The sequence below is a fragment of the Leucoraja erinacea genome, chromosome 4, assembly GCF_028641065.1.
Source record: "Leucoraja erinacea ecotype New England chromosome 4, Leri_hhj_1, whole genome shotgun sequence".
NCBI lineage: Eukaryota > Metazoa > Chordata > Chondrichthyes > Rajiformes > Rajidae > Leucoraja > Leucoraja erinaceus.
This window is the reverse complement of record NC_073380.1, coordinates 108,549,184-108,574,490: the sequence shown is the minus strand read 5'-3', so window position 1 is coordinate 108,574,490 and position 25,307 is coordinate 108,549,184. Positions and strand designations below refer to the sequence as shown.

Below are 25,307 nucleotides of genomic sequence, written 5' to 3'. Positions count from 1 at the left end.
ATGAACATCCAAACCCTTTATTTGTAAAAACAGTTTAAAATATGCATGAGCAAGATGTATGGGAAGAGATTGCTGTGATGTTGTTTCATTATAGATGGTGCAAGAGACCAAATAAATCTCCACAGAGGGATATGCAGGAAAAGCAAGCCCAGAAATTAGATCATATAATGGGCTGTTTTGGGATATCATTTGTTTAAGTATTCCTGGGTGAAATTGTAAGAGACACAATTTCTTGCATTATTGACATTCTTGGGCCTAAAATTGATCTGACATCAGCAGCCATCATGCATTTTGTGGTCCACTTCCGACTATTGGCAGAAATTGGAACAGGAATTAGGATAACATGGCCCCAGTTTGATGGGGACTTTTTTCACTGTTTAAATGCGCTCTACTGACACTAGGAGACCTGACTGTGCAGCATCATAAGTGACTGCAGAGTGAAACACCTTCAAAATCTACCGAGTCTGCTAAAACTAATAGTGTGTTTTTTTGTCGGCGTTTAGTTGCTGGGATACTCTTTGAGCGAGTGCATCAGAGATGACACAGCTGGCAGCATTCCATTATTGAGGTGTTGATTTGTCCATGGTTGGCTGTTCAGATGGATAAGGGAATTTGTACAAGGAGGCAAATATGAACATCAGGGGAGAAGCTTCCCGCGGAGACTTCAAAGGCAACCTGCCATCACTGAGCAAGCAGATCAAAGGGAGATTTGATGGATTTTTACTAGATTATGACATGCATGGATAAGGCAGAGAAAGAAAAGCTGTTCCCATGAGCTGATGGTACAAGGGCGGGGGTGACCTTTGAGGGTGGGGGTGAGGGTGAGATGTGAAGGACTTTTCTAACCATGTTTCATACGGACCTGAATGCGGTGGAGATGATGAATTGATTTAAAAATAAAATGGATAGTCACAAAAATAAGCCTGTAGAGCAATCATATATTTCTACTCCGGAATCATGTGACTGAGTAGATTGCTCTACAGTGAGTTAGCATAAAGAGTCCCAATAAATGCTCTTCACATCACTGATGATGCATGAGATCACCTTGTGTTACGCACTGCAGGTCCACCTACATTTGAAATAGCACTTCAGTAAATGATTCCTGACTGTTTCATGACACACATTCTCTGGATCTCCTGACGAATATCAACCTGCTTAGACAGTTTTGTTCAAGATACATGTTCCTGGGATCAGCTGCTTATTGCAGGTTTAAATATTGCCAAGATCTTAGATCACCTTTGGGCTGCTGTTCAACATCGATGGTGGTGGGCCAACATCTTAACTAAAGAGTCATGCAATTCAGAGCACAATGATCATAGCCTTATTCAAGGCGTAGGTTCATGACACACCATGGAAACAGGTCCTTCATCACAACTCATCCATGCCAACTGAGAATTCTATTTTAGCTACCCATAGTAAAATACCCCATACCCCCCCCCCCCCCCCCCCCCCCCCCCCCCCCACTGGACATAGGAGCAGAAATAGGTAACTCATAACCAATCAGCTACTCACAAACAGCCTATAATGTCCTTACTTTTGCCTCGCTCCCTTCTTAAACAGTGGAGTTACCTGTTCCCTTCCCCTGGAACCATTCCTGAGCCTAGTGATTCTTAAATGATCACCACTAATGCCTCCACATCTCCACAGCTACCTCTTTCAGAATCCGAACGTGTAGTCCATCTGGTCACCATCAGACCTTTCAGCTTCCCAAACACCTTCCCCTCAGTAATAGTGACTGCACTCTTTATATATTATTGGCTAGCTTGCCTTCATATTTCACCTTTTCTCTCCTTATTGCTTTTTTAGTTGCCTTCTTTTTTTAAAGCTTCCCACTCCTCTAGTTTTTTGTTTATCTTTGCCATCTTATATGCCTTCCCTTTTGCTTTTATGCTGTCTTTGACTTCTTTTGTCAGCCATGGTCATCTTATGCTCCCTTTAGTATGTTTCTTCCTCGTTGGGATGAAAACATCCCGTGCCTTCTGAATTACGCACAGAACTGGTGACACTGCTGCTCCACTGTCATTCCTGCAACAGTCCCTTTCCAATCAGGTTTAGCCAGCTCCTCCATCATGCCTCTGTAGTTACCTTTACAAAACAATCGTACTGGTATACTGTGTTTGATTTCATCTTTCCCCTCTCAAACTGCAGTTTGAATTATATCATATTATGATCATTGCCTCATTACTTTAATTTCCCACCAGTATATTATACCACTAATGTTGGTGTCATCTGCAACTTTATTAATCATATCGTACATTCTCATCCAACTCATACGACAAACAACAGGGGATCCAGAACTTCTTCTATATTTTTTTAAAGGGGAGGAGATGGGAAGATGTGGCCAGTGGTGGGATCCCGTTGGAGGTGGCGAAAGTGTCAGAGGATTATTTGTTGTATGTGACGGCTGGTAGGGTGGAAGGTGAGGACAAGGGGGGACTCTGTTCTTGTTACGAGTGGGAAGGGTCTCGACCCAAAACATCGCCTATTTCCTTCGCTCCATAGATGCTGCCTCACCCACTGTCTACCGGGGACCTAGAACTGATCGCCGCAGCACTGGTCACAGACCTCCAATGGGAAAAACAACCCCCCACTACCACAATCTGCTCACTAGCTCCAAGCCAATTTTGAATCATGTGTTTGGACCCCACCTTGAAAGCTAATGTAGTCCACCATCATTCAGATCTGTGAGATTCATCATGCGACTCCATTTGGGATGTATTTTAAGCCTTTGCACTAAATGACAAATTCTAGGTACACAACGGGGTACAACTGAAGTGCCACTGGTAGAAGTACCATGTTTAACTCAGCTTAGAGCCGTTGGATTTGATCAAAGTGATGTGATGCATTTCTGCAAAGTGTCATTTTTCACTAATTCACTTAATCCTTCTGCTTTCAATCTTCTACAAAATAGTGGTGGAAGGAACAATGTTTCTACTCAACATACTGCCTTGCATTACTCTGTTTTTCATTGGATTCTGAAGAAATGGCATGATAAACAATGTTTTCAGCAGAATAATCAGGGATAAGAATTGCAAGATTGTCATCCATTTTTGCAATAAGAGTTACAGTATCTGCTGTAATGATCAGAATAAAATGGCAGCCATTGCAAGTAAGTATTACAATCCATGTAGTATGCTGCAATGAGGATGTATGTTTTACAGGAATGTATCATTCTTTGTTTTCTCACAGCCAAGTTTTAGTTTAAGAATGTTAATTTGACAGGTATGGCATCAGCAACCTTACTTGGTTAGACATGCAGCAATTCAGCAATACTACACTCTAGGTTTATTTTTGGCAACATAAAGTATGCTATTTACACAAAATGCATTTCTTCAGAGCTCCGGTCTTGAAAATTCTTAATAACCGTGTCAAATGAAATGACACTAATGAAGAATCTCAGCAAACTTTGATTAAAGTATATACTTTCAATACTTTTATCATTTCACAAACCCTATCTGGATTTTGATGTTTTGTTGTTATGTTGTAGTGTCCCTTGCATGGCAGCAGACTGACTGCTTCAAGGTCTTTTCATTTTGGGTGTACATGTACATTTTTGAGGGCCTAAACGGTATAAGCAAATATCTCTTGCACGCTGTTTGAATTTGTCCTCCAGACTATTCTTGCAAATTTAGTGAACAGTTTACATGTAGAATTTTTTTTAAAAATTACAATAATGATATTACTCTTATTACACATGCCTCTAACTTCCTGATTCACATTTTGTCCCACTTTACCACTATTACTTGGCAGGCTATAGACAACTCCCACTGTGCTTTTCTGAACTTTGCTGTTTCTTAGCTCTACCCAAACTTATTCTACTTCCTGATCTCCTGAGAACATTTCTCATTACTACCTTTATTTCATCCGATGTTATTCCAGCTAACCCCCCCTTATTTTCCATCTTGCCTATCTGTTCCAAATGTTTAAGTGTGCTGGGATATTTAGTTCTCAACCTAGGTTATTTTGCAACTGCCACTATGTAATGGCTTTGTGATCTCATGCATTTATCTCTATTTGAGGCATTAATTCATCTGTCTTGTTATGAATCTTGTAAGCATTCAGATAAAGAACCTTGTCTTTGGATATGTATCCCTAATAGCCCTTTTTGCCTATAAACAGTTGGTGTACAATTCCCCAAAGAATCTGCAATCATGAATCATAGGTTTCATGGATTCCCTTTGCAGTATAACTTTACAATCTGGTTATTTCAGTTTAACAGTATTTTAAAATCCAGTTTTGTTAGAGGTTTAAAATATAATGTATTTACACATAAATGCAAGGAAGTGCAGATGCTGGAATTCTGCAAAGATTGTGTAAAGTGCTAGAGTAACTCAGAGGGCTACGGACCTGTCCCACTTAGCTGATTTTTCAGGCGACTGTCAAGTTGCCGGCAGTCATCTGAAAAACCGGCAACTGGAACGGCGACTGTCAGAGTGGAACACACACACACACCCACCCCGCTTCCTTCACCAGCCCGTTATGCAGGCGGGGGGATGAAATTCACACAGTGCAAAGCCAAGGTGATACAGACACACCCCGCGATGAACAGGAAGGTTGGTGCTGTAATTAAGACGGCTAAACACAGTGTATGGTAAGTCCTTTAAAAGAGGGGGGGAGAAGGGGGGAGAAGGAGTGGAGACAACTTTTAAGAAGCCAGAGATACACCACTGTGAAGCTCGGCGGACATTTAACATTACCGGTCGGTTATCCTTGGTTCTGAAAAACTACTGCTTTGCCAATAAAATTCACCGGTCAGCACCGGCTAAACCTATGAGAACCTTCGACCTCCTGGCGACCCGCCTACGGCACGAGAATTCTCGCTACTCTCCATGGCGGCTCCATGGTGACCATAATGAGGCCACGACTAGTTCCCAGAATGCGGGAACACCTCACTACCATGAAGGCGACTACCCAGCAACCGCCCACGAACATATGGTGACCATGTGGAAACCGCATAATCTGCTCCAGTCACCTAAAAAGTTGCCTAAGTGGGACAGGCCCATGAGGCAAAGCTGCTGTGGCTTTACACATAATTTTGGTAAACCTGAGTGACTTTAAACTCGCTGGGTTTGCTGAAGGGCAAACTGAGAAAGATGCAAGAAATGCTGTGGTACATTCAGCAGGCTGATGAAATCTGGTAGAGAAACAACGTGGCACATGGCATTGCAATAAACTGGACTGGCACTTTAAAATCCAGCAGGGAATGATGCTTCTGATGAAACAGAAGGTAAATGTGTGCATGAATGCCTTAAGCAGAAGAAGATATTTGCATTGCATATTGGACCTGATGCAGAAATGCAGACTAGAGGTTCATTAGCAGTGAATGACCCATTCGACATCTGGTAGGGCAGACGTTAAAACTGCTGCTTCTGGTCTCAAGCAAATTACGACAGTGCAGGGAATACCAATGCTGGCTATAACGTACACTGTACACTTGCAGCCAAAATTCTGTGCTTTGGCTTATTTGAAGGATGAGAAATTGGATTAAAATCAGGCTTTCTGAAGGAGTTTGGAAAATGGCGTACCATTGCGGACAAAAGGGAATATTAATTGGCGATTGATTGGATTTTTTTGAACAAGTGTAGCAGTTGAAAAGCCATACCTCACAGAATTTTATGATCGCCTGCTATCCATTTGTGCTTAACTTTTAGAAACCATGGCCCAGATTTTGCCGAGGATGTTACCAGTTCCCAATGTATCTGCCCAACATTCCGCTGTGTAACAACTTTGGGATTCACCCATTTTGTTACGAGTCTCGATATTACAATTATTTATTCACAGAGGTTTTGCAGACCCTAATCCAACATTATAATGATTATTATTATGATTATAATGGCAATTATTCAAATAAATAGTTCAGCGAACACCACCCTTAAAATGAGGATGTGGTTGATTCACAAGTTTCTCTGAAGCAAAGCATGTTGGAATGTCCATTACAACTCTGCAATTGTTTTCCAGATTTCGCTTCACCAAAAGTGTAGAAAGTTGCTGATGGCATTAATGTTGCACCAGGCACATCCACCAGGAAGTGTGGCACTTCCACACATACTAAGTTGACACTATTATTGCTATTTCAACATTCCAGACAATGTTCTTCCTTATCCCTGCATAGCTGAATATATGTTCAGCAGCCAGAAGTCCACATCAGTACGAAAGCCCCTGTCCCACTTAGGAGACCTAAACAGCAACCTCTGGTGATCTTGTCCGCCACCCACCCAAAAAAAAATCAGTCGAGGTGACCTGCAACCTCCTACCACCACCCACGCATATGTTGAAAACCTTCCTCGACTATAAGGAAAACCGCCTTTGACTAGACCAGCGACTAAAAAATGATCGATTTTTAATCTCGCCCAGTGCACGTTGACCAGCACAGTTCACCAGCCCTTGTTAGCAGAGGCTCTTTGTGCAGGTGTTACCTGAAGCCCAAAGGTTTTGTGGAGGTTCTGTGTTAGGATCAGGCACGCAGCAAGCTAGCGACCTAGCGAGAGGGCTGTCAGATCAGATCAGCCCAGGTTGCCGAGTGGTCGAAGGGCGGATTTTAATGGGTCGTTATTAAACTGTTCCGTCTATGTGGCATCACCAGCTTTCTCTCTCTCCCAGATCCCACACCCCAACTGTTGACAAAGACTGACTGGGAAAATGCTCCCACTCATATTATGGGTTGGCTCCCCATTTACCCACTCACTGGGGCAGGCGACGCCTCCTTCAAAGAGAGCAAGAACAGGTCCCATCAGCTGGGGAGCTGCCACCCACTGCTGAGTGAAGCCTCTAGTTTGGCTGCGGTTCAAATGGCTGCAAATTCTCATAATTATCACCGCCCAGTCACCCGGACCCAGCTCACAACCGTGAGCCCCGACAGACTGGAACCAACCCCAGAGGTTAAAGTGACAGCATCTTTATTTAAGCCAACCCACCTCGAAAGTTTCACCAGCCTGTTTGAATCCAATTTGACCTTCCCAACCTACCCCCTACACAGCACATTCTCCTTGGTTTCCTTCAATCCAGGAAGGATATTTAGATAGGAATGTAAGGAGTCTCAAATTGGTTGACCACACAACTTGTAATTCGTGTAAATCAATATCGAATTTGAATGGCTGTGACTCAGGCTAATGCCAGGGATTTGATAATTGACAGGGTTTGTTCCAGGCATTCTTGTGTTTTCAAGGCTGGTGCTGTATTGAGTCAATAATTTAAATAGATACAATTGTGGATTTTGTGCAGCCTGCAGTACGCTGTGGCCTACTGCTGACATATTTGATGGAGACATTTATTTATAAATCTCATTGACATGAATGCGCAGGTCTGTACACACACAGTAGCTCAGCTGGCGAGAATGTTTATCCCGAATGACCCATGACCTGGGCATGCACAATTGTAATACCGAACTCACTTATACATTCAAGCAATTTAGATGAAAAAGTCAATGCAAGTATAAATTGCATGTCACCACATTATTTTACCAGAGGAAACAAATGTTCCTATACAGCATCGTGAGACTGCAGCATAAAGCTGTTCAATCTTCCTCTTTGTCTATGAATGGAACAAAACGCAAGGAAAGGAAATGTCATTCAGCCTATCAAATGAGTTCAGCACATCAAAGTGTTTGAAGAAGTTACCTAAAAAACTTGCTGTACTGTATCCCATTATTCGATCATCTAGTTGTGAGGTAGACAAGCAGAGGGGGAAATGAAAGCATTGTGCCATGGATTCATTCATTAAAGTGAATTGAATTTTTGGAAATTATTGGGGATTCATCTGAAATAGTTTGAAAGCCATTGATGTGACAATTTACAGGGTTTGGTTAACTCAACTAAATTATGATTTAAAAACAATGAAGTTCAAAATCTGCTTCACTGGGGGGCAATATTTGTATAATTTTAATCTTCAATAAGAGAGGCTGCTAGCATGAGAATGCCAGAAGTCTATTGCTCACATACTCCTTGTTTCATCTCAGGCGATTTGTTTACTTGCACACAAAAGAGCAATTTCCTGTACTGATCTGTTTGATCAACTAACTAAGCCCTTATGATCAATGGAGAGGCAGATGCCAGTGCCAGATGGGCAAACTGTGATACCTAGGGCAAATTAGACCTAGTGAAGAAATCAAGTGACAACAGAAAGGACAGTGACCATTCAGCTTAGCACCACAATTTAATAAAATGTGACAAAAGTCAATTGTGCATTATCGCGGTAAATGGTGTAGCTTAAATAAAGAATGACTCAAGGTAAATAAGACACAATTTACTGTCAAAATATTCGCAGCAAAGCTTTCTTGTATTTTTCCTAAACGATTGCTATGAAAGAAGAACAATTGCATGCTTGAGAAAAATTGCTTCATTTCAGCTAAACAGCTTGCTTTTTAATGATGTCCGTCACATTTTGTATTTGAATTGTGCAGTGAATGGGTTTTTATCCTGCTCCAGGCTGTTATTGAATTTAATTTTGAAGCAAAATAATATCAGTCTGTGATGGGAAATAAGGTTGTCATTCATAAGATTAATCTTTCATAGATCTACATTTCAGTTCATTGCATTTCTGTAATATTTTACTAAGTTTATTAAATGCATATTGTGATCTTGAAATCTTTTTCTTTTCTTCTATTCTGAAGTGAGGGTTAAAAAGCTGTTTTTTTAAACGTGAATTTGCTGATTGCTTTGTTAATGTTAACCTTGTGTTTCTTGTAAAAGACCAAAATGAAATTTATAATCCAATGAAATGAGGCCAAATGAAAATACCAACTGCAGCACCATCTCCTCCCATCATAAATTGTAAATAGTGACATTATGTTGGCTATTAACCTGTTTTTGGAAATTCTTGCATTTAAATGCACATAAAAACAAGAACTGGCCAATAAATCAACATCTGGATGATTTGAACAGAAGACCAACTGTTAGTAATTTCACTAAAATAACCCCAGGGAGCCAGCAAGCTGAATTATACAAATTGTAGATGTGGCAAGGGTTAAACTGTGAGTTGCTGCATCATTTTCTTGCAGCTGGTTGAACTTTATGCCTAATATAAAGGTAGGTAAGGGACGGAGGTGAGTTATATTGTCTATGACTAAATGGTAAATCTGAGAACTAATGTAAGAATGAGACATAGGTTGCCTGTAGGCAGGTCATTGCAAGTGTGGATGATCAGAAGTGTCATCAATTGATACCAAAATATGTACAGACAAATGGTTGTTATTGTGTAAATGTGTTGTAGGTAGTGCAAATACAAGTGACCATCTATTAATAAAAAGTGAACATGGGTTTAAAAAAAGAGTGATAATTGTCTATATGAAAGTATATTATTCAGCAGATGCTGTTGACGACGAATAACTGAACATATTTGGAATGTTGTAGCTATTTGCCTAGTCATGTTGTGGTGACTGGCCATTTATATTTGACTGAGGATTGTTTATGCGGTTGTTCTGTAGGTGTAATAGATCAAATCAGGCTTCCCTTGAAGGCAATTGTTATGCTGAATGTGGTGTGCTATCATTTTCACTGCAGCTTGAATTGCATCTAGTATTTACACAAGTGCATTGAATCTACAATTTTTAATTTGCATTTGTTGTATTTTTATCAATGGTATACTCAGTCATAGAGCATGGAAACAGGCCCCTTTGGCCCAACTTGACTAAAATGCCCCATCTACACGAGTCCCATCTGCCTCTGTATGGACCATATCCCTCTAAACGTTTGCCATCCATGGATCTGTCCAAATGTCTTTTAAATGTTGTTATACCACCTGCCTTCAATTATTCCATATACCCACCACGCTCAGTGTGAAAGATTGCCCCTCGGGTAGCTTTTAAAACATTCCCCTCTCACCTTAAACCTATGTCCTCTGATTCTTGATTTCCCCATTCCGGGTAAAAGACTCTGTGCGTTCACCCTCCTGATTTTATATGACCCCCCCCAGCCTCCTGCACTTCACAGTATAAACTTATAACTTGTCCATCCTCTCCTTATCGCTGAGGCCCACAAGGCTTGACATCATCCTTGTAAATATTTTCCGCACGCTTTCTAGGTTAGCAAAACTCTTCTTATAGCTGGATGACCAAAGCGGAACACAATACTACAAAAGCAGCCTCACCAATGTCATCTACAACAGTGACATAACACCCCAACTACTTTTCACAATACCCTGACTGATGAAGGCCAATGTACCAAAAAGTGTTTTTGACCATCCTATCTACCTGCAACACCACTTTCAAGGAATGATGTGCCTGCACTCCTAGATCCCTCTGCTCCACAACACTGCCCAGGGTCCTGCCATTCACTGTGAAGGTCCTGCCCTGGTGTGACTTCCCAAAATGCCCCATCTCTAGCTTATCTGCATTAAACTTCATTAACCATTCGTCGGCTCACTTGCCCAACTGATCAAGATCTTGCAATATATTTCAATAACCGTGTTTGCTATCTCTGATACCTCCCACTTTAGTGTCATTGCCAAACATACTAATCATTGTAAGTCCTCATCCAAATCGTTGGTTGAAACCACAAAGAGCTGTGGGCCCAACAGTGATCCCTGAAGCCCACTTGTTTCAGACCTCCAGTCGAAAAAAACAACTGTCACCACCATTCTCAACATTTCCAAGCCAATTCTCTATCCAGTAAACTAGCTCTCCTTGGATCCCATACGATCTAACCTTCAAGAGCTGCCTGCCAGGCAGAACATTATCAAATTCCTTTAACAAGTCCATCTAGGCATTGTCTACGGCTTTGCCCTTCTTAAATAGGGACACCACATGAATCATCCTCCAGTCTTCCGGCACCTCACCCATGTCTAATGATGATTCATATATTTCACCCAAAATATCTTCTATAGCTTCCTACAGTGTCCTCAGATATATATAATCCGTCCCGTGTGATTTATCTACCTTCATATGCCTGAGGCCTCCTCAACCGGACGTCAGACTGTCCTTAAGACAGCTCTATTAACTGTCCCAAGTTTCCCAGTCTTCATGTCTTTCAACAAGGTAAAGACAGAGGAGAAATACACATTGAGGACACAGTGATGACTGCTTGAATTTCGAAGAGGCCATATGCTCTCTCTATTTACCCTCTTTTCCTTAATGTACTGACAAAATCTCGTTGGATGTTCCTTAATAGTATCCGCCTATTTCCTGCCTCTTCTTTGTCCTCCTTATTTCCATCTTAATTATGCTTCTCAGTTCCCAAATCCCCTTCAGGGATACACTTCATCCCATCTACCTTGCCATACACACTAACAGGAACATGCATGCCCTGAACTCTTGTCATTACACCTTTAAAAACATCCCACTTTCCCGACATTCCTTTAACTGCAAACAACTGCTCAATCAACTTGAGCAAATTCCTATTTCATGCCATGAAAGTTGGCCTTTGGGGTGGGAGATTGCAACCTTCACATGGTCTGCCCTGTTTTGACGAATGCAATCAATCTGCTATGCACAATCAAAAAAGATCAAATGGAACAAGCTGTCCTACAACTTCAAGATTGAAGATTCAACTTTAGGCTGTGCATGCCATACGCAAGAAGAAGGAGAAGAAAGTTGGCCTTGCCTCAATTCAGAATTTTATATTGTGGGCCTGTCCTGTCTTCATCCATAACTATTTCAAAGTTAATAGAACAGTGGTCGCTGCTCCCAAAAGACTTACCCAGGAACTCGTCGTCACTTGCCCTTTCCAATTTTTAGGGTTGCCCTCTCCTTTGCTGGACCTTTTATGTAATGGCTGAGGAAACACCCTGAATACATTCCTCAAGCTTACATTGGGTCTCAATAGAACAGTATAGGAGGCCATAGACTAAAATTTCACAGTGGGAGTAGGATGGAGAATTAAAGCAGCATGCGACTGAAGCTCAGGGTTGCCCTGCAAACTGAATGCAGGGGCTCTGCAAAGCCATTCCCCAATCTGCATTTGGTTCCTCCATCACAGAGAAGACCACATTGTATACATGGAAACTAGATTAGAAGAAGTGCAAGTGAATTGCTGCTATCCCTGGAAAGACTGTTTGGACCCTGACTGATGGGAAGAGGAGAGGTGAAAGGACAGGTACTGTTTCACCTGCAATTGCAAAGGATAGTGCTAATAAGAAGGGGGTGGTTGATGAGTCCAAAAGAATGGACAAGAGACTCACAAAGGGAATAGTTCCTGCAAAATGCTGCAAAGGAGGGGAAGATATGTGTGGTGGTGGAATATCTTTTAAGATGGTGGACATTGTGTAGAATGATTTGTTGAATGTGGAGACTGGTGGGGTGGAAGATGAGGATCGGGTAAGTCTGTCCTGATTCAACCTTGAAGGTGCTGGGGGATAGAGGAGGCACAGGAAATAAATGAGGTGCTGTCAATAACCTTTCTGCCCTTCCTTATCTAACAAATGGTCTTTGACTCCCTGCTTCTCAGCACTACCTTCAATTGAAACAATTTCTCTTCATTGACTTTCCCACGACCATGATTCTGAACACATATAAGATCACCTCTTAACCTTTAATGTTCAAAGGTGAATAATTCCAGTTTCAAGGTAATTAGAATCCCTAATCCCTTATCCCTAGTTTATTTGATTAAATCCTTTCAGAACCCACTTTAAATCCTTCAGATCCTTTCAAAAATCTAGTTCCCAGTATTGGACAGGTTGGTCATCTGACTATTGTCTGGAGGTTACATATATCTAACTTTTTTTGTACATTATGCCTCTTTTAATAATACAATCTAAGATCCTATGTCACTTTTGAACTATTTTTAAATCCACTCTGCCATCTTCAGAATCTTCAAAAGTCTTCTGTAACCAATGTAAACACACTTGTTTTCTTTTTCTGTCCCCTAATGCTTCTAGATTTCAGGACATAACTTTGGAGTTATGGAGACACAAGGAACTGCAGATGCTGGTTTACTTAAAAAAAAGACAGGAAATGCTAGAGTAACTCAGCTGGTCCAGCAGCATCTCTGGAGAACATGGATAAGAGAAGCTTTGGGTCAGGACACTTCTTCGGGCTGAATAAGGTGCCTGACCCGAAATGTCACCTATCCATGTTATCCAGAGATGCTGTCTGACCCGTTGAGTTACTCCAGCACTTCCTGTCTTTTTTTATTTAGAATTTTACATTATCTTTCTTATTCCTATCAGATCATATCACAATACATGACCCAACATTCATTTTCACCTGCCATATGTCTGTGGCACAGCTAGTTGAGCTGTTGTCTCAACAGCTCCAGTGACCTGTGTTCAACCCTGACCTCCAGTGTTGTTGACAATGTCAGATTTGAACATTCTCACTGGATGCTCGAAGGTCGGCATGAACCCACTGGACTAAAGGATCTGTTTCCATGTTATATGGTTCCATGACATACTACAAAAAAGTATTTGTCTCCTTCAAATCTTACCACTGTGCTCCTCACGACACTGGAGTCAAACTTTTGTTTCATGTATAGATTTTGAAATTGTGCCTTGTTTATCCACAACAAATAGTGGCCAAATGAAATAAATGGGCCAAAAGGTATCCATGGACATATTGAGCAGAAAGTAGACAAAAATGCTGGAGAAACTCAGCGGGGGATGCAGCATCTATGGACCGAAGGAAATAGGCAATGTTTCGGGCCAAAACCCTTCTTCAGAGCAGAAAGGCCTGTTTTTGGAAAAGTTTGAATTGATAAACTAGGAAAAGGGAAGATGCAGCGAGACCTGGGTGTCATGGTACACCAGTCATTGAAGGTAGGCATGCAGGTGCAGCAGGCAGTGAAGAAAGCGAATGGTATGTTAGCTTTGATAGCAAAAGGATTGGAGTATAGGAGCAGGGAGGTTCTACTGCAGTTGTACAGGGTCTTGGTGAGACCACACCTGGAGTATTGCGTACAGTTTTGGTCTCCAAATCTGAGGAAGGACATTATTGCCATAGAGGGAGTGCAGAGAAGGTTCACCAGACTGATTCCTGGGATGTCAGGACTGTCATATGAAGAAAGACTGGATAGACTTGGTTTATACTCTCTAGAATTTAGGAGATTGAGAGGGGATCTTATAGAAACTTACAAAATTCTTAAGGGGTTGGACAGGCTAGATGCAGGAAGATTGCTCCCGATGTTGGGGAAGTCCAGGACAAGGGGTCACAGCTTAAGGATAAGGGGGAAATCCATTAAAACCGAGATGAGAAGAACTTTTTTCACACAGAGAGTGGTGAATCTCTGGAACTCTCTGCCGCAGAGGTTAGTTGAGGCCAGTTCATTGGCTATATTTAAGAGGGAGTTAGATGTGGCCCTTGTGGCTAAGGGGATCAGAGGGTATGGAGAGAAGGCAGGTACGGGATACTGAGTTGGATGATCAGCCATGATCATATTGAATGGCGGTGCAGGCTCGAAGGGCCGAATGGCCTACTCCTGCACCTAATTTCTACGTTTCTATGTAAACAGATCTTTGTCTAAGTCTACCTGAACTCACATTTGAGAAGTACTTCTGATTGTTGTCCCAAAGACAATTTATTTTCCATGCGGCCAATTTCCCTTTTATTCCACAGGCATCAGTTTTTCTGACATTTTTGTCCCGTGCATCATCTTGTAAAACTCCTTTAGTAAGCTTGTTGGTCTCTCCAACCCACTCATAGATAAGTTTGGGATGCTCTGGAAACTAATCCTTTTTAATCTTGATGGTGGGATACTGCTAGAATCAATGGTAAGGAAAAAATAAAACAGTCACTTGAACAAGATTTGATTTGCCTTCAACTAATTAATGTTGCCTTCCTTTTATTAGTCTGCATTTGTCCAACTCGCCTGTGTAACCCATTAAATCCTGGACATTTTACATGTGTTAAGTAATGTTACTGCTTTCTCCTCCTCTTCAGTGGCCTCATCTTATTTTATGATTTTGACAACTTCTCCTCTGATAAAAACTGGTTTCAAACACTCTACCTTCATCATTAATAATAAATTTAATAACACAAATGCAGGAAATGCAAGGCCAGTATTCTGCGTTTTTCTTTCAACATGTGATGTTTTGATCCATGCATTATTCTCCTGCGTATTAGTGGTCATACTACTCCTGCTAGTCTTTTCCTTTTCCCTTTTTAATGTTTTTATACTATTGCTTTACCTCTATATTTTCCTATTACTTTCACTCTGATCTTTCTACATTCAACCTGTTCTCACGTATTATTAATCCGACGCCTGCCTTGCACAATATTTTCTGCTTTATTTCACTCTTTCATGATCCAGCGAGTTCAGGACTTGGCTGTCAGCCTTTCCCACCTGTCATTGCTTGATTACAAATTTGCTTTTCAGTCTTTTGAGTCCAATTTGGCCAGATTTGCTTTCAGTACACTGAAATTCACCCTCCTCCCATTTTTGTTCCAGATGGTTGTCAAAATTGCAACAAGATCTTGATCGGTTGGGCAGGTGGGTTGAAGAATGGTTGATGGAATTTAATACAATGAAATGTTAGGTGTTGCATTTTGGGAGCACTAGTATGGGCTGCACCTACATGGTGAACGGCAGGCCTCTGGGTAGTGTTGTACAGCAGAGGGATGTAGGAGCACAGGTACATGGTTCCTTGAAGGTGGAGTTGCAGGTAGATAGGGTAGTCAAAAAGGCTTTTGGTACATTGACCTTCATCAGTCAGAGCATTGAGTATAGAAGTTGGGAGGTCATTTTGCCGTAGTATAAAACATTGGTGAGGCCACATTTGGAGTATTGTGTTCAATTTTGGGCACCATGTTATAGGAAAGGTGTTGTCAAGCTGGAAAGAGTACAGAGAAGATTTCTGAGGATGGTGGCCTGTGCTATAAGGAGAGACTGAGCAAGCTAGGACTCTATTTCTTAGAGTGCAGGAAGATAAGGTGTGTTCATATAGAGTTGTATAAAATCATGAGGAATAGATTGTGTAGACACACAGAATCTCTTGCCCAGGGTAGGGGAATAGAGAACTACTAGACATAGGTTGAAGATCAGGGGGGAAAGGGTGGTAGGTGTATGGAACAAGCTGCTGGAAGAGGTAGTTGAGGCAGTTTAACGCATCGGTTAAGAAAACTTTGGTACATGGATAGGACAAGTTTACAGGGATATGGGCCAAATGCAGGCAGATGGGACTAGTGTAGATGAGACATGTAGGTTGGCCTGGGCAATTTGGGCCAAAGGGCCTATGTCCATACTGCAAGACTCTACATGGTTGGCACAGTGACGCAGCTGGTAACATTGCTGCCTCACAGCACCAGAGATCTGGTTTCAAAGCTGACCTCAGGTGCTGTCTGTGTGGAGTTTGCATTTTCTCCCTTTGACCTTGTACGTTTCCTCTGGGTGCTCCTCCCACATCCCAGGGATGAGCGGGTTTTTAAGTTATTCGGCCTCTGTAAATTGCCTCTAGTGTGTAAGGACTGGATGCAAAAGTGAGATAAATGGAACTAGTGTGTGTGGGCAATCGTTGGTTAGCAGGGACCCAGTTGGCAAAGGGCCTGTTTCCATGCTGTATCTTTCATTCAAACATTCAATTGCTTTTTGTTCTATCTACACCTAATTTAAATTATAACCACTGGTCTCCAAATGTTTCCCATTGATTCTTGCATCACCTGACCAACCTTATTGAACAGAGACAACTCCAGCATTGTCCCTGTCATTGGTGGAGTGGAAATATACAATTGTCACCAAAGCATTGAACCAAAATGGGTTTCTACTCCTCCAGCCAGCAAGTCTTGCCTTTCTCAAGACATTTCTTGAAAATGTACACCTTTCCATGTGTTGATGGCCCCTCGAACATACTGGAAAGTACCACTATTCTTAGTTAACTCTAAGCATACGTCCTTCACTCTGTACAATATTTTCCGTAATCAACACTATCACACCCTTTCCATTCCTCCTTCCCCAACTTTCTTTGAAGCCTTGTTTACAGGAATATTTATTTGTTGCAGGTCTCTGTTTGTCTCCTATGTTATAATCTCATGTAAATCTGTGTCAGTTGCTCACCTCTCTCATTTATACTACCTCCTTCATTTACATAGATAGGCCTAGAAATTCTTGCATTTGCCACATTTTCATGTGTACCATAAGTGAACTATATCTAAAATGTAATTGCTAAACAGACAGGAGCCTAATGTTCACAATGATTACTTCAATAAATCTGGTCCCGCCAACTCCTGATAGATGCATAGAAACATATAAAAGCATAGAAACATAGAAAATAGGTGCAGGAGTAGGCCATTCGGCCCTTCGAGCCTGCACCGCCATTTAATATGATCATGGCTGATCATCCAACTCAGTATCCCGTACCTGCCTTCTCTCCATACCCCCTGATCCCTTTAGCCACAAGGGCCAAATCTAACTCTTAAATACAGCCAATGAACTGGCCTCAACTACCTTCTGTGGCAGTGAATTCCAGAGATTCACCACTCTCTGTGTGAAAAATGTTTTTCTCATCTCGGTCCTAAAAGATTTCCCCCTTATCCTTAAACTGTGACCCCTTGTTGTGGACTTCTCCAACATCGGGAACAATCTTCCTGCATCTAGCCTGTACAACCCCTTAAGAATTTTGTAAGTTTCTATAAGATCCCCCCTCAATCTTCTAAATTCTAACGAGTTCAAGCCGAGTCTATCCAATCTTTCTTCATATGTAAGTCCTGACATCCCAGGAATCAGTCTGGTGAACCTTCTCTGTACTCCCTCTATGGCAAGAATGTCTTTCCTCAGATTAGGAGACCAAAACTGTGCGCAATACTCCAGGTGTGGTCTCACCAAGACCCTGTACAACTGCAGTAGAACCTCCCTGCTCCTATACTCAAATCCTTTTGCTATGAATGCTAACATACCATTCGCTTTCTTCACTGCCTGCTGCACCTGCATGCCTACTTTCAATGACTGGTGTACCATGACACCCAGGTCTCTTTGTAAAGTATAAAAATTCCACATTTTTGGGTGGCCATTTTTTAATTTATTTCTGAAGTCATCAACATCCAACTGAACCCAGAGCCAAAATTAATAATATTAGGATTATCAGAACATAGCACAAACTTAACGATGTCAGAGACAATTTCTTGATTACAGTCCAATAACTGCGAAAAAATTAATACTAAAATTTTAGAAAAAACCAGCAGCCCCCACAATTAAAATGTGGATTACAGAAATGATTGAGACCTTGCATTTGGAAAAATAAGATTTGTCTTAATTGACAAACCAGAATTTTTTGTTAGAATATGGTCTCCATTTATTGAATCTTTGAAAAAGTGAATTGGTATAACACAAAATTAGGGTTGAAACGTGAGTGGGACTGGATGAATAGTTCTACTCAACATCTCCTGGATCTATCTCCACATCGTCTTATTGGTAGTTTCCTTCTGCGTCTCCTTTTTTTCTCTATTACTTTCTCTCATCTTTTGCTCCCTTTATCTTTATTCTTTAAAAAAACAACTGAAGCTATGTAAGAATTCTGTGATTAAATTGTCACTTACTATTATTTCTATACATGCTTCTAATAAAAAAGCAGAGAGAATAGGATCAGGAACTGTCCATTTGACCATTCCAGCCTGCTCTGCCGTTCAGAGCAGTCATGACTGATCAACATTCCTGGTCTCTCTCTCTCTCTCTCTCTACTTTTGATCCCTTTTGTACCTAGCAATTTATTTGCTTCCTTTGCAAACATTTTTAATGACGGTCTCTGCAGCTCTGTGTTGGTAGCAAATTCCACACTGAAAATGAAAATATTTCTCCTTTACACAACCTCAAATGTCTTGTCTCCAACCTAATACTATGGCCCCTCATTTTAGGCCAGGAGAAACATCTTCCTTATTAGAATTTGATGTCTTGATTAGGTGTCCTCTTATTCTTCTCATGTCCAGTGACCTCTTCTTATTGCCATTATATGCAGCACTCCAATCATCCCACGAACTCAGTGTAGGACAAGTATATCAGATAAGGAAACCTAACTTTCACATAACACTTCAAGTGTGGTCCTACCAAGGCTCTGCATAATAGGCCAAGCTGGCCATCCGCGAGTCATGGCGCCAGACGGTGGAGGGCTCTACCCGAGCCAGCTGCCTGCCCCTTTTCCGGGGATACGTCCGTGCCCGGGTGGGATTAGAAAGGGAACCCTGAGGGAGTTCCGGGACCGCTGGGCTCTGCAGGGTGTTGAATGTATCCTCAATAAGGATTGTATCATAGTTGTATAGTAGTTTATTATGGATACATGTTTGTATTGTATTATGGTGGTGGGTTCTGGCTTGTTTTATTGTAGCGTAAATATTATTTTTAATAATTGAATACATTTTGTTGTAATAAAAAATAAAATAAATAAATAAATAAAGAAGAAAAAAAAGGCTCTGCATAAGCCAGCCTTGCTTCTGTGCTCAAAACCTCTTGCAATGAAGGCCAATATACCATTTGTCTTTTCTACTGCTTACACACCAGCATGTTTGCTTTCAGTGACTGGTTCACTAGAACGCCCCAGTCTCTATATACAGCAATGCTTACTAATCTAATACCATTAAACAATGCCCTGCCCCGCATACTTTATAGTTATCCATATCCTTGGAGACACCCAGCATATGTTACTGCTTGTCTGACTCCCAGAGCTCCATTCTCTGATGTCCTATTCCCTGATATCTCCCCTTTCCCAATGTCTTTGCCTTGAGTGTATCTGACTCCTCCTGACATCCCCACTCCAGAAACTGGAGAGGACAGATCATTACGCGTGTTATTGAGTGCGAGGCCATTTCTAACAAGTGTGGTGTCGTGAGCTTCTTAAATGATAGAATATGCCACCTGGCACGGAGCTGTCTTTTATCTCTGCTGTTACATACTTTTTAAATGTCAAGTCCTTGTGCTGTAAAGCTATTGTGGAACATGACATTCCCACCTAATGCTGCCTGTGCTCCTTCTTACTTTTATGCTATCTGGCTCATACTGTAATTATAAATACCGTCACAGACCTAATTTCCTCAGGAAATCTTCCCTTCACAGCTTCCAGCCATGTAGTACCCAAGCCTCATCGTCTTTTTGCCTAAGATCCATAACCAGAACTGTGTGGGTAGGTCCATTGCTGGCTGTTGACCCAACAAACGTATTCATCCTACCTTGATACATTTATTTTCCTTTCTTCTTATATCTGTGACTCTTTGGATGTTCTTCAACACGTTGACAGTTTCCAATAACCTGGCCCTAATTGTTTGTGGATGGAACTTTACAAAGCAATGGCATTTTTTCAGTTTGGTCGCCACTCATGGGAAGAATCTGAAGCATTAGAGAGGATCCAGAAAAGTTTTACAAGAATGTTTATGAGAATAAAGGACAACCGTTACAGGAAACTTTCAACAGGCTGATGGTTTTCTTTGGAGAAATTTAATAAAAGTGTGAAAAATGAAGTGAGGTAGTGGGAGGCTGTCCCCTTTCGGCAGAATGTGATATCTGGAATGCAATGCCTGGATATATGGTAGAGGCAGGTTCCAATGTGGTCTTCATGAGGGAATTCCAAAAAAATATGGTTGCGAAAAATGTCTTAAGCTGTGGAGAAGGAGGCCAGTGAAACTGGAGAGTTGATCTGTTAGAACTCTGGTGAACACATGTTGCACTGAATAACCTGCCCTTGTGTTTTTAACCTTTCTATGATTGTTTGGCTGACTGGAATTGTTTTTAACAATGCAGTTTGTTGACCACCAGGAAGAGCACTGCTCCTCCCAGTCACTCAGTCAAATCTTATATTCAGATGGTCCAATCTCTCTCTCTCTCTCTCTCTCTCCTCCCATCCCTAACTCCACACTTGGGTTCCTCGTGTTCTACTTTTATGGTTTGTCAACTGTAATACGACTCTTATTATCAACATGCAATGCTTCCAAAGACAGGCCCTAATTGTTCTTTGCTGTGACCTTTCACCACCAGCTTTTCCATCTGGTTAATGAGGAATTCTCTCAGGCTTCCCACAAGCACACTCCAACCAGATTATCACCTTAACGTACAGTCAAGTCAAGTTTATTTGTCACATACACATACGAGATGTTCAGTGAAATGAATAGTAGTAAAGCTCGCGGACTTTGTGCAAAAACCAAACACACAACCAGACAAACTACAAACAGAATGGAACAGAATCACATATTCTTTTACATATTGTTGGCGGAAGGAAAAAGGGAAACAAAACCCAGCAATTTTTTAAAAAGCAGTAGAGTGGTTCAGTAGAGTTAGTCCCTGGTGAGATAGGGGTTTACAGTCCTTATGGCCTCTGGGAAGAAACTCCTTCTCAACCTCTCTGTTCTCACAGCATGGCAACGGAGGCGTTTGCCTGACCGTAGCAGCTGGAACAGTCCGTTGCAGGGGTGAAAGGGGTCTCCCATGATTTTATTGGCCCTGGAGTTGCACCTCCTGATGTATAGTTCCTGCAGGGGGGCGAGTGAAGTTCCCATAGTGCGTTCGGCCAAACGCACTACTCTCTGCAGAGCCTTCTTGTCCTTGGCAGAGCAATTCCCAAACCAGATTGTAATATTTCCGGACAAGATGCTTTCCACAGCCGCTGCGTAGAAGCACTGGAGGATCCTCGGAGACACTCTGAATTTCCTCAATTGCCTGAGGTGGTAAAGGCGCTGCCTTGCCTTATTCACGAGTGCTGCGGCGTGTGATGACCATGTCATATCCTCAGAGATGTGGACTCCCAGATATTTAAAACAGTTCACCCTATCCACAGTATCCCCATTTATCCTCAATGGTGTGTACGTCCTCGGATGATGTGCCCTCCTAAAGTCCATGATCAGCTCCTTCGTTTTTTTGATGTTCAAGAGGAGGCTGTTGTCCTAGCACCAGAGTGCTAGATCAGCCACCTCCTCCCGGTAGGCCTTCTCATCGTTGTCTGAGATCAGGCCCACCACCACAGTGTCATCAGCAAACTTAATTATTGAATTAGAGCTGAACCTAGCCACACAGTCATGTGTGTACAGGGAGTACAATAGGGGGCTGAGGACGCAACCCTGGGGCGATCCTGTGCTCAGGGTGAGGGACTCCGATGTATTCCCTCCCATCTTGACTACCTGGGGCCTGGCGGTGAGAAAGTCCAGGACCCAGGCACACAGGGGGGTGTTGAGCCCTAATTCCAGTAGCTTCCCGGCCAGTCTGGTGGGGACTATCGTGTTGAAGGCTGAACTGTAGTCTATGAACCCCACAACATGACCTCTAGACCACTTGATCTCCTTAGTAGACAATTGCATCCTGTCACAATGTTCTGCCAGGGCTGTAACACCTCAATATCACTTTCACCGATGGCCAAACATTCCAACTACAATATGCAGGCCCCACTCATAGCTATGACCCACTACATTAGAAGAAGAAGTGGGGGAAAGAAACATAGAAACCTAGAAAATAGATGCAGGAGAAGGCCATTCGGCCCTTCGAGCCAGCACTGCCATTCAATGTGATACATAGATACATAGAAAATAGGTGCAGGAGGAGGCCATTCAGCCCTTCGAGCCTGCACCGCCATTCAATATGATCATGGCTGATCATCCAACTCAGTATCCCGTACCTGCCTTCTCTCCATACCTCCTGATCCCTTTAGCCACAAGGGCCACATCTAACTCCCTCTTAAATATAGCCAATGAACTGGCCTCAACTACCTTCTGTGACAGAGAGTTCCAGAGATTCACCACTCTCTGTGTGAAAAATGTTTTTCTCATCTCGGTCTTAAAGGATTTCCCCCTTATCCTTAAGCTGTGACCCCTTGTCCTGGACTTCCCCAACATCGGGAACAATCTTCCTGCATCTAGCCTGTCCAACCCCTTAAGAATTTTGTAAGTTTCTATAAGATCCCCCCTCAATCTCCTAAATTCTAGCGAGTATAAACCAAGTCTATCCAGTCTTTCTTCATAAGGCAGTCCTGACATCCCAGGAATCAGTCTGGTGAACCTTCTCTGCACCCTCTATGGCAATAATGTCCTTCCTCAGATTTGGAGACCAAAACTGTACGCAATACTCCAGGTGTGGTCTCACCAAGACCCTGTACAACTGCAGTAGAACCTCCCTGCTCCTATACTCAAATCCTTTTACTATGAAGTGATCGTGGCTGATCATCCAAAGTCAGTGTCCGTTCCAGCTTTTTCTCCATATCCCTTGATTCTGTTAGCCCTAACAGCTAAATCTAACTATATCTTGTAAACATTCAGTGAATTGGCCTCCACTGCCTTCTGTGGCAGAGAATTCCACAGATTCACAACTCTCTGTGTGAAAAGGTTTTTCCTCATCTCAATCCTAAATGGCCGACCTCTTATTCTTATAGTGTGGCCCGTGGTTCTGGACCCCCAACTTCGGGAACATTTTTCCTGCATTTAGCCTGCCCAACCCCTTAAGAATTGTATGTGTTTCTATAAGAATCCCTCTCATCCTTCTAAATTCCAGTGAATACAAGCCCATTCGACCCATTCTTTCATCATGTGTCAGTCCCGCCACCCCGGGAATTAACCTGGTGAAGCTATGCTGCACTCCCTCAATAGCAAGAATGTCCTTCCTCAAATTAGGAGACCAAACTGCACACAATATCACAATACCCCTCTTACTAGGGTCATGTACAACCGCTGTAAGGCCTCCTTACTCCTAAACTCAAACCCTCTCAAAATGAAGGCCAACATGCCATTAGCTTTCTTCTCCGCCTACTGTACCTGCATGCTTACTTTCAGTGACTGATGTATAAGCACACCCAGGTCTCATTGCACCTTCCCTTCTCCTAATCTGACACCATTCAGATAATATTCTGTCTCCCTGTTCTTGCCATCAAAGTGGATAACCTCACATTTATCCACGTTTTACTTCGGAGTCACGTGAGTGACTACGTGAAGAAGAACGCGTCCAGCACGCATGCGCGACATGAGCGTTCACGCAGATGCAACAGCAACGAGCGGGAGTACGGGCGCTCCCGCTACAAGCCTGAAGAAATGGACCGTTAGGTAAGTACTTACCCACAGGTTCGAGTTTACAAACTTTGCTCCACTTTGTTGCTCCAGGGGAACTGGAGACAGCAAAGCAGAACAGAGGGAAGCGGCCCCCGTTCGACTCCAGGGAAGGAATGTTCCGTCAGTGGAGGGGGGAGAGGCGGCACACGCTGCGGTCCACAGTCAGGGTACTGAGCCGATGCCCAGTCCGCTAACAGCTGTCTGACCAACAGCAGCGGACTGGAGGGAACTAAAAAACCGGCCGGTAACCCCTGCATACTCCCGACAAGGAGACTCGCCGCCCGAGAACCGCAGAAATGCCGCCCGAAAACGGCAGGCAGCCTCTAGCAGCAAAGCCAGCAACCAAACCTCGGGCTGGAGACAGACACGGAAGATGGAATCGGCACTTCAAATGAGAGCAAGTAAGTGTCTGTTCTCCAAGCCTAGAGTAAGGTCATGGAGCCAAAAACTCCAGCGAGACTTGCCTCAGGAGCAGGGGCAAGCTCGCCAAGGGAGCACAACACTCCCGCTCCTGTGCACTACAGCACTGGCCATCTCCCTTATCGAGGGATCGATGGCGACCAGGGCTGGGCTGGTCATGAAGAGGGGTCACTGGCTGAACAACATCGGGAGTATGCTTGAGGTACAGGATCAGGAAGAGCTGCTGGGTGCGGCCGCTATGTGGCTCCACTACTAGCGAGATGGCTTTTCAGTCTCAACTGACGGCCAGCTTACTACCTGTTCTTTTCAAAAAAAAAACCTCTCCAAGACAGGTAGTCATGAGGCGTTGGATTTCATCACGCCTCCCCTAAATTGGAATCACACCTGGGTTGGAAACATGAAGAGCTATCACACTTGGTAGTTATATACCAAAAGTATTCAAGGATAAAAATTGAATTAAGAAACCCATCACTTCTCGACCTTTTGGCTAAGATCAAGTGTAGCATCTGTTCTTATCAGTTTAATATCTGATACGTCCCTTATCTAGGGACCATATATTACCAGTTCAGCATGCACCCCAAGGGGTCTACACTCCCACTAAAAAAGAACATGAGGGACTAGCTAACTGGAGAAGATATACTAGGGGTCATAAAGAAGCCTATATGAACCTTTGGTACCAACAAACCCAAGATGGTGAATGTCGCACCATCATTGACTTTACCACTTGAGTATTTCCACCAGGTTACACACATATGGAAAATTGTAACTGCTAACCATGGATTTCCTAGGATACTTTATGGTAGACATCAACTTAAAAGATGCATACTATTCAGTACCCATTCATAAAATTTTGGAGATACCAATTTACCTGGATGGGGTAACTATGGCAGTATAAATTATTGACAATGGCTAATATGAGCCAAAACTGTTCCCAGATATTCAAACCAGCCCTGACACTATTAAGGAACATATCGTCATGGCATGTCTCTATGATATTAACGACAGACAAATCCATGGGAATAGCTAA

The 25,307-nt window shown here is 42.5% G+C and overlaps 1 protein-coding gene and 1 pseudogene across 2 annotated transcripts in view; both read left to right on the top strand.

Annotated features, from left to right (window-relative positions):
• The window catches only part of zfpm2a (zinc finger protein, FOG family member 2a), a 646,324-nt gene that overhangs the window by 578,396 nt on the left and 42,621 nt on the right, over positions 1-25,307 (top strand). The window lies entirely within an intron of this gene.
• On the top strand, positions 24,748-24,861 carry LOC129696800 (U2 spliceosomal RNA; annotated as a pseudogene).